The 9,917-nt window shown below is 48.5% G+C and overlaps 1 long non-coding RNA gene across 1 annotated transcript; it reads left to right on the top strand.

The window, feature by feature from the left end:
- Positions 1-6,287: 6,287 nt before the first annotated feature.
- Positions 6,288-9,455, top strand: LOC134471584 (uncharacterized). The gene is made up of 2 exons (XR_010041046.1): positions 6,288-6,417; positions 6,690-9,455. It is a non-coding gene; the product is annotated as an uncharacterized LOC134471584 (long non-coding RNA).
- Positions 9,456-9,917: the final 462 nt, after the last annotated feature.

A 9,917-nucleotide genomic window follows, 5' to 3' on the forward strand; every position in this document is an offset into this window, starting at 1 on the left:
CCCAGCCTGCTTCATGACTCCCAGCAGTCGGGGTTTAGAGGCCAAAGAGCTGGCCTGCTGACCTTTCCTATCAGCAGCAGAGAGTAAGGGCGGACAATGGGCACAACCTGAGGCGGGCAGGCTCTTTCAGATGCACTGGGAAGGAGGAGATCAAATCTTTGTGTCCGTGGACCCTCCAATAACAGCCCACTTACATTCAGCCCACTCAGGTTTGGGCTTGATGATCTCTGACTTGAAGGCAGGCTTGGTCACAAACAAGTCGTCCGTCTGTCCTCTAGCAGAGATGCAAACACCATCTTCATCGGTCCACACAGCATCCTATGGAATCATCTTAAAACAAGAACAGTAAACAGATAGGTCAAAAGGCATCCCCGGGACACACAGCCCGTTAGACACATAGTCAGCCCGATGATACCTAGGCTAGCTCTCTTGTCACACAGCATCCAAAGTGTGGATGGAATATTTCTGAGAGAGGTGATGGGCTAGAGTCTGACATGCTGTTATGGTTCAGAGCTGGAATGCCTCCCCCACAGACCAATGTGCTCAGACACAGAACTTTTGGAAGCTGACTGCACCATGGAGACCCATCTCCTCGAAAGATAGGTCCCCTGATGAGAACAGAGCTAGACGGACCATTAGGCCGAGAGATCTGGTGGGAAGAGGCAGGGTGCCGGAAGTGTAACCTAGAAGGGTGCATTTCCCTCCCAGCCCTCTCAGCTCCCCTTCTCTTTCTGCTCCGACAGCCACGCTGTGAGCTGCTTTCCTCCTCCACCCAGGCCCTTCCGGGATGCCACTTCTGCCTGAGAGCCAGCGTTCATGAATGGAAACTTCTGCAACTGTGAGCCAAAATAAACCTGTTCTCATCTGAGTTTTGGGTGTCCAGTGCTGTGATTCAGCAGTGAGAAAGTGACTTAAAACACATATGCAGGAGTTAAAACTAGATTGGGAAGTCAGAGCTTGGCGAGGGTGGGAGGCTTTATACTGCCTCTCAAGAGAAGCAATAAGAAAAAAGAGAAAAAGATCAAGCAGGGCACAGGGACTGCTGGGGAGGTGGACAGCCCACTGAGTCACAGAGCATCACCCCAAGGGTACAGGGAACAGCTCACACAGAGAGGAGGTCGACAGGCTCTAACTGCAGAGGGTTTGACAGCTGTCTGTTAAACCTGCTCAGAGATGTACTCCAGGAAAAACAAGCATTACCTATTTATTTCTAAAACTGGTCTTCCTTCTTCATTGCGAGACATTAGCCATTCCAGCCCTTTCTTCATAGGACAGGAGAGGCTCAAAGCCAGGCACTGTCTGATAAGCAGCCCTAACCTCCACCTGGCAGTGGTGCTGGGTGAGCCCACCTGTCTGCTTCTCACCGAGCACCTGATGTTGGACCCTGAGTCCATCCAAAGCCAGGCACCATTACACAGTACACAGGCCTGCAGCAGCCTCATGGGGCAGGAAACCCTCTGCCACAAGGTGTACAGCCCCCCACCCTGGACATGATTGTTAGAGTGAGAGGCAGAGAATGGGTCACTGTCAAGGCTGCCAACTGGGACGTGTGCACTGACAGCGGCTGCTGGACCTGCACCGTGGGCCCAGGGGAAGATGGGCTTACACGGGGCAATCCTCCCAGCAGAAGAGACACTGGGCAGAACCAGGGGGCTACAAGAGGACTCCTCTTTTGCTCCCTGCACATCTGTGACGCTCATCTCCAAGGCTCCTTTAATGCCCCTTCACATCCAAAGTCCAATCCCAAGAAGAAGGCAAGAAACTTGAAGATTCATCCATCAGCAGACTGTTCTCCAACTCCTGCCAGCAAAACCGCCCCGCCTCACCAGTGCTGCAGGCATCCCTTGCACAGCCTGAGCTCTTTTCCTTGCTAGCTTAGGATCAGCCCCTCACTTTGAGCTGCCTCTCAGCTACCGAGCCTGCGCTTTGCCCGATGGTGCTCTTCTCATCCCCTCAGCCCACAGCCCAGGGGTCTGTGAACGTCCCATCCCCACCTCCACTCAGATGGCTGTGCAGGAGGAGCCACTCAAGCTGCCTCGGAATAATGGCCAGACCTACAGGGCTCCGGAGCAGATTGATGAAGGTGGCCCTGACTTTTCAGTCTGTGTCACTGGTGGAGTTCACCACTTGGCCCTGCATTCCATGTGTGGCTTCTCTGTGTTCAAGTGCTTAATTTCATTCCTTCCCAGACAGCTTGGCTCTACCTACCATAGTGCCTGGATACACGAGGGATTCTCAGATATGCCCTGTATTAACAAATGCTGTATGGATAATCTATACACATCCTTAGGGCTTTTTTCCTCAAGAAGTCTCTGCAGTTGGTGTAATTTATGAATGTCTGTATGTCATAATCAGGCATTCTGTTGTAGAAAACCAGCTTCATTGGTCATCTCTCTCTGATCTGGCTCCCACAGTGTGTAATTTATTCTTTATGATGGCATGATGGTATATAGGACTTTTCTCTTGCATTCTTGAAATCTAAAAATGCTGCCAGACCACCAGACCCTACTGGTTAGCCCTAGCACTGCTGGAAGGTGATACACCTTGTGATGGTCATAAATGCACACACAAGTACAAATCTATGGAGCACTCTTGCCAAAAATACTGAACCCAAATCAAAGTTCTGAACTGACTTCTATTTGGAGGACAGAAGAGCAAGTTAAAGGACACCACAGGGAAGCTGACAGACAAATACTGATGGTGGACATTTTGTGAAATGACTCAGTTTATAAAACATGACAAAAATAGAAATACAATGGTAATGAGCCCTACATTAAAAGAGACTTTAGAAAAATTATAATTCTTTTCTTTATCGATCAGCACATAACAAATTACCCCAAACTGTAATGGCTTAAAACAACCATGAAGCTACAATCTCACAATTCCTGGGCCAAGAATTCAGAGATAGGTTAGCGGGGTGGTTGTGGTTCAGCTCCATCATGAAGTTACAGTGAAGGTGTGAGCTAGGGTTCAGATTCACCCAAACATTGATGAGTGTTAAGACACTCTTCTGGGTGGACTCTCTCTCTCATGACTGGTGAGCTGATACTGGTTGAGGCAAGAGTCCTCAGTGCCTCCCAAAGTGGACTTTTACATGGACTGCTTGAATGGCCTGGACATGGGCAACTGGTCCTCTCACAGAAGACCATGAGGTGAGAAAACAATGGCTTGGGTGACCCAGCCTTGGCACCCATGTACTCATCTTATTTCTGAACCATTCTTTGTTAAGAGCAAGTCATTAAATCTAGCCTAGATTTTGGAGAGTAAGTTTAATCTTCATTGTTTGAAAGGAGGAATTTTTTTAAGAATATGAGCACATACTGTAAAACAACCAAAGAAATCACATATATGAATTCTGTTTGCATGGTGACAAAGACAAACCAATTATAAAGGCATTTTGTAAACATTCAGACAAGACTGGGCATGTTCAGGGTGGTATAGCCATGGTCTTTCTTTTTAAATGTTCAGGAAAACTGACTTATGGCTCAGTATTATTCCAAATATAATAAATGACAATTATATACCAAATAACTATATTTAGTATGATAGTAGTATTGTAGATATGAGAAAAATACCCACTTTTTAGGGATGTACTCCAGATATACAAAAGGTGTAATATGATATGTGAGACTTGATTTAAAACACAATAGTGAAAATTAAAGCAAAAGGAAAGAAGAAAAAGAAAGAACAAGAGGAGAAAAGGGCAAACGCGGGAGCATTTCAGTGACCTATCTGGTGACAGGCACATGAGGAGGGGAGACATACCGTACTTTCTTGTCTTATATGTTTGAATTTTTCATACTAAAACTGTTTTCAAAAGTGGTGAGGCTGTAGCCGGATACTGATTTCATTTTCCTGCTGTGCCTGGAGCATGGTAGCCCCTTTCAAGGTCCATGCCCACGTCTTCTCCAGCTTACTGTTTTCTTCTATCGTATCTTGCTATCTTGTATTTCATCTGCTCTGCTCCTTCTCTAAGGGCCCTAGTTCCCCGTGTGTCAAGATTTCCACTCTCAGCCTTCATATCTGTCACTGTAGTCCTCACGGACTCCTCTGCATTCAAGGACAGTGACCTGCACACTTGCTAATGACCTTTGTAGGTAACCAGTGTGGGTGGGCCTGTTAGTTTCATATGAAGAAGGGCCCCCATGACCTCCTTCCTTCCTGACATACCTTGCAGTATGAAAGGCAAGTCTCTCTTCACAAATATCCATCAGAATGTGACTCCTGGCAAAGCCCAGAAATACCTCATGCCTGATCCCATCCCACAGTTAACATGTTTAGAAGGAAAAGGCCACACTGTACTCCACATCAGATTTGTTTTTTCTTTCTGTCATTTTCCTTTACCAAAATACATGCCTTTCTCTTATTACCTGTGCCTTATTTTCCCAGAGCATTACACATGCTGGGCAAGCACTCTGCCACTGAGCTACATACGTACCCCTAACTTTGGCCATTTCAAATGTGTTTCTGAGTCACATTCGGTAGGCTGATTATCCCTTATCAGAAGTTCTTGGAGCAAGCAGTGATTCAGATTTCAGATTGTTTTCAGATTTTGCAAACTTGCATATACATAAGAAGATATTTTGGGGACCAAACCCAAGTCTAACCATGAAATTCATTTGCATTCCACATATGCCTTATGCACACAGTCTGAAGATAATTCCACACTATTTTAAAACAATTTTGTGCATGAAACAGATGTGGAATCTTCGACTTGTGGTGTTATGTTGATGCTAAAAATTTTCAAATTTGGGGGGCTTTTCGAATTAGAGGGGCTCAGCATGTATCAGCAAGCACATGAGGGTTTCTTTGCAATTACAGCAGTAAGAAGGCCATCAGTGCCCGTGTGCCATCTCATAAGTAAGGTGCGGCCTTGACAAAGAAGCAGCCCTCTACCTCTTCACCACAGTGTGGACTTTATTTGAAAAGCCCACAGTTTGTAACATCCTAAAGATCAGGGCGCTGTTTCCTGAAGACTTGCCCCAGTGCTTCAGCTTTCCTAGGGCAAGAGAATAAACAAAATGAATCATCTGGAATCACTTCTCCACCACCAATTATTCGACTCGCCAGACAAGTCCACAGCCTCTGTGGTGCAAATGCACAGAAAGACAAGGGGTGGGAGGAGCTGTGTGCCTCCTACACTCCACCTGCACACCTTCGGGTGCCAACAGGGCAGGACTGGGCGGCGCTTGGAGAGGACCAGGAACCAACTGCACAAGGCCTACATTCCATGCCAAGGGGTCCTCCAAGGAGCCCTGCCCTTTGAAAAAAGGAAACTATCAGAGCTGCACTCAGTTATATTCTAGAAAAATATTTTGACCTTCAGTGTGGAGGGAGGAATGGGAGGAAGCAAGACTAAATGCAAGAAGGGCTCTTAGGAGATTGCTTACTGAGTTCAGGGCGCCAGTTATTACTTTGATTTCAGTAGGGTTCACATGCGTAGGGAGTGGCTGAGCGGGACTAAAGCAAGGCCAGCCCCAGCACACAAGGTGAGTCAGACCCACTGTTAGGCAGGCCCTCTCTCCCCTTAGGAGAGGGGTGTCACCTGTCCTCAACCGCTTGCTGAGTGTATAAATAGACATTGGGCAGTTCCTTTTCATCCACTAGGAGAGAGGCTCCACCAGACCTCAGCTTTCAGCATTCCACGCTTGTTTTTGTTTCTCTATCCGCCACCATCCTCCCCCGAAATTTCAAAAGCTGCACTGGACAAGAAACATAGGCACAAGTCACTCTAAGCTCTGGAGCATGGGCTCAGATAGAGGGATCGGGACACATGCAGCTCCCCCAGCGCTTCCCATCCTGTTGCCCCTCATCTTCCATCAAAACAGCGAGCAAGAACGAAAGCTAAACTACAACCTTAAGTCTGATAATCTGGGAAAAACTAAACTGTTTTGTAATCCTGGTGCTTCAGTTATCCATCATGTATTCCTGGTGACCCCTCTCGCTACCCACCGCACCACCGTCCAGACACCAGGTGCTGGAGGTCTCTGAATGCTACGGAGGGCAGGAGAGTGCTGGAGAGGGCAAAGCTCATGCATTTGTTCTTCCCCATCCTGCCGACCAGTCCCTGCAACCTGTTTATATCTAATCTGCGGCTTGGCTCCTGCAGAGTAACAGAAAATACATTTGCAGATGGACACCAGTCTTGTCAGTGTTGATCACAGATCCAAACAAGTGAGAGGCTGACCGTGGGAGAAGTCAGGATTCTACCACGGAGAACTCAGGATTTCACTGTGCGTAGGAGGGTGGGGTGGGGCCACCCCAGGAGCCTTCCTCGGCAGTGCCTGCATCTCTCCAGGCTTAGAACAACCAGATGGCTCTCACCAGGGCTCACCCTGTCTCTGGTTCCCTCAACAGAAGCCTTTCATCAGCATCCCAGCCAGGCTGCCCTCACCGAGGGCTCCTGCCACGCTAGAAGTAAGTAAAAACACCAAGGTCCCTCCCCAGCTTTTCTCTCCCCTCTCCTTCCCACTCCTCCCTCACACAGCCCCAGAGCACAGACACTTATTGGATTACAGGCTTCCTAATTAGATTTCCTTGGAGTTTTCTCTTTGAAGAGTTCAGTACTCTGAACCGTGAACTTACTGGGGCTCGCTTATTTCCTCTAAGATCATTTGGTATCCCAGACCTTGGCCTCCACTTGTGAGGGGCATGGAATAGGTAAGCTGAGCCTCTCTCTCTCCTCCCAGGACCTGGACATGTTCCCAGAGGCTAAGGTTGGGTCACAGGAATCAGGCTGTCGCCTTGAATAGGCTTGCCTTCCCTCCTCCTCTGCTCGGCCATGGTGGTGGAGATGAGAGCTGCTCTTTCTACCCCAAAGGACCTACAGGTAGGGTGGGCCCCGATGCTGTCTTGCACCTGTCTATGCCATGCTACCTTCTTTCTTTCTTTCTTTCTTTCTTTCTTTCTTTCTTTTGCACTAGGGATCGAACTTACAACCTCAGGCTTGCCAGGCAGGCGCTTATGCCCCTGAGCTAAATCCCCAGCTGTGACCTTCTTTCTTCTTAAGCAGGGAATGCACTTGTATGAAATAGGAACATGTGCTCAGCTGGAGCTGGGAGAGGAAAGAAGGATTTTGCCATTGAAAGAAGAAAGTGACCAAAATGTGGAGAGCCAAAAGATCCCAGAGAGGCAGGCCTGGTATACAGGAGTCACAGATACCATCCCAGGCCACCCATGACAAAGGGAGCCTTGGCTGGGGGCCCACTGGTCCCACGCACCTTCCTCCTCACTCTCACCCTGCTCCTTTGGTCCAGGACTTCGTGGGGGATCTCAGTGCAGGCCGCAGCAGCCCCAGGGAAGGAAGAAGTTGCTGCCGCGGGCATCATGAGGTTGGTGTTTATTGATCGGCTGCCTTTAGCCAGCACCACCACAGGGAAGAGGCAGCTGTGCCCTCAGAACCCGCAGCTGCCAGGCAACAGCACGGCTGCTCAGCTGCCTACAAAGCACCTGCCATTTTTACTGTGTACCAAACCCCGCTTCCTATTAGACTGCACTCTCAGTTACAGAGAACTCTAACCCAGAGGGAGAACTGTAAATGATCACACGCTGTGTTGAGGATCATCCAAAAATCTGCCACACAAAGTTTAAGAAACCAGTGAAGCCTTTGATTTCTTTAAAAATGTTAAGTGGTTTTGTGATGGCGCAGGCCTGGGCTCCCCGTGGAACTGAGCCTGCTGGCAGGCACTGGGGAGCTGGGGAGCGAGCAGGGGAGTGGTAGGTGAGCAACAGCTGCGAAAGCAGCCTCACGTCCAGCGGAGAACAGAAGCTCGGCTCAGCTAGTCTCTAGGAAGAGCTCCATGTCTGCCCGGCCCAATCAGAAAAGAAGCTAAACCCAAACTTCACCCACCCTGGCAAGAGAATTTCTGAGAAGAGCAGAAATTATATGGTTGGCTTTTGCTCCATCACCAACCCAGCCATCCTGCGACCTAACCTGGGAGCCCTTCTCAGCCTTCCAGGTGCTCAGAGGAAGGCAGGCAGGAAAAACTGTCACCACCAACTGAGCGCAGTGTGGCCAGAAAGACCACACACACTGCGCCAGGCAGAACGCTAAACACCCTCTATGCATGATCTCTCTTAATATCTCCTCCTTTCATCCACATAATCAGTCTTTCTGCTGTGACAAAGGTACCCTAAGTATCTTCATTTTCCGAATGAGGAAACCAAGACTCGGAGAGTATACAGCTGGTAAAGAACAGAAATTTTTCTTTTTTTCCCTTTCTTTTCTTTTCTTCCTGGTACCAAAAGTCTTCGTGTTACAGGCAGCTGAGTTAGTTAGAAATACTCTAGGCAGTCAGACAGGGCTAGGTCCTCCAAGGAGCCAGTGCCTTGCAACTGTGCCCAGGTACCTTGCAACTGTGGGGAGACAGACACCTCCTTCTGTGGGTCAGGCCTCAAGACAAAAGATCAAACAAATGCACCCACATCCTAAGGACTGATATTCTAACTAGTCTCCACCACTCTGAGGAAATCAGGAGTCACCATCCCAACCCCCGGCTGGAAGAGTCCCTGCTCCCTAAGAATGCCTGCTTTCTACATGACTCTCTTCCCCATTTTTTCTTAATTTAATCAATTGTACCTGAACAGTTAACCTTATTGGTTAACTATAGCTCTGCCCCACCTTACGCCCATCTGCCTTGGGAGTTCCCCGTTTTCCCCACCTTGAATCCGTCTCACCCCATGATTTTACTCTGTAAAACTCCCTGGAAAAGGCAGAATCTCTGGTGACCAGCTCGGGGCCCCTTCTGTCTCTCTCAGACAGAACCTTCCTTTCTTTCAATCAGTATATTCTGCTCTTAACCTCCATTGTTTCTAAAATTCATCCTTTGGTTTTAAAGAACATGAACTCGTACCGGACATACAGGAGGTTGGGACTTTCATCCCCCTACATCATTTGCACTTAGCTACATCCCCAACCCTTTTTTAATTTTTTACTTTGAGACAGAGTCTCACTAAGTCACTTATCTGGGCTGGGCTTGAACTTTTGATCTCAGAAGTGCTGGCATTATAGGTATTTGCCACCATGCGCAGCTCTTAGCCACACAATGCCTTTGAAAGGAGAAAGGGGGCTGTTTCAATCTGTTTCTACCTGGGATTGACCCATCTCCGGACTCCGAGGGTAGAAGAGGCATTCTCTCCTCTAAGCTTACGACGAAAGGCCTCCCTTCCTGGCATTCAATCCATAATGCAAGCCAGACTCATTTTGTTAATGCCTTGATCTTGATATGAAAATGCACATGACACTCTAAGCCACCTCCTCAGTCTGGCCCAGACAGTGTGCCAACCTGCCCCAGCCCTCCCTCCCCAACCCTACCGCAAGCCATGCAGTGTTCACCTGCTGATTGAAATAATGCAATTAGGGTTATAGAAAATCCATTCCACATGGTGCCATCTGCATTCTCTTCTGACAACTAATTTGATTGGCTCTCCGTAATCAATAAAGCACTCACACGACAGCCGGGGAATTCACCTCAATTTTTCCTACACCACTTATAAGTGAAAAACACCTTTGGCCTGTTTCTGCTAGCGCCCAGGAGCCAGGCAGTGAGGCTCTAAGAAACCACACTTATGAAACACAGTGAACTCAAGGTAAGTCAGTGCCGGGTCAACGAAGCCGTCGCCCACACTGGGTGAGTGGGTACTCTGGGCCGGAAGTAGTGGCAGCCAACCCAGCCTTGGAGAGCTGGGTGAGGTCCAGCTGTGTCCATCTGGGAAGAATCTGTGTATCTCAGCATTTCGGTCACATGGAAGAGTCTGAAGATCGGTCTCTGGATGAATGGATGGGGAGAAAGGTAGGTGGGCGGGTGAACGGATGGGTTGCTGGGTACATCAAAAACACATGGAATAGCAAAGAAGGAAAGAGAGAAGGCTAGGAAGGAGAATGCACTGGCATGACTGAGGTGAACGGAAACCACCTC

The sequence above is a fragment of the Cavia porcellus genome, unplaced genomic scaffold (assembly GCF_034190915.1).
Source record: "Cavia porcellus strain 051 isolate PalLab524CR breed Dunkin Hartley unplaced genomic scaffold, mCavPor4.1 scaffold_19, whole genome shotgun sequence".
Taxonomy (NCBI): Eukaryota; Metazoa; Chordata; class Mammalia; order Rodentia; family Caviidae; genus Cavia; species Cavia porcellus.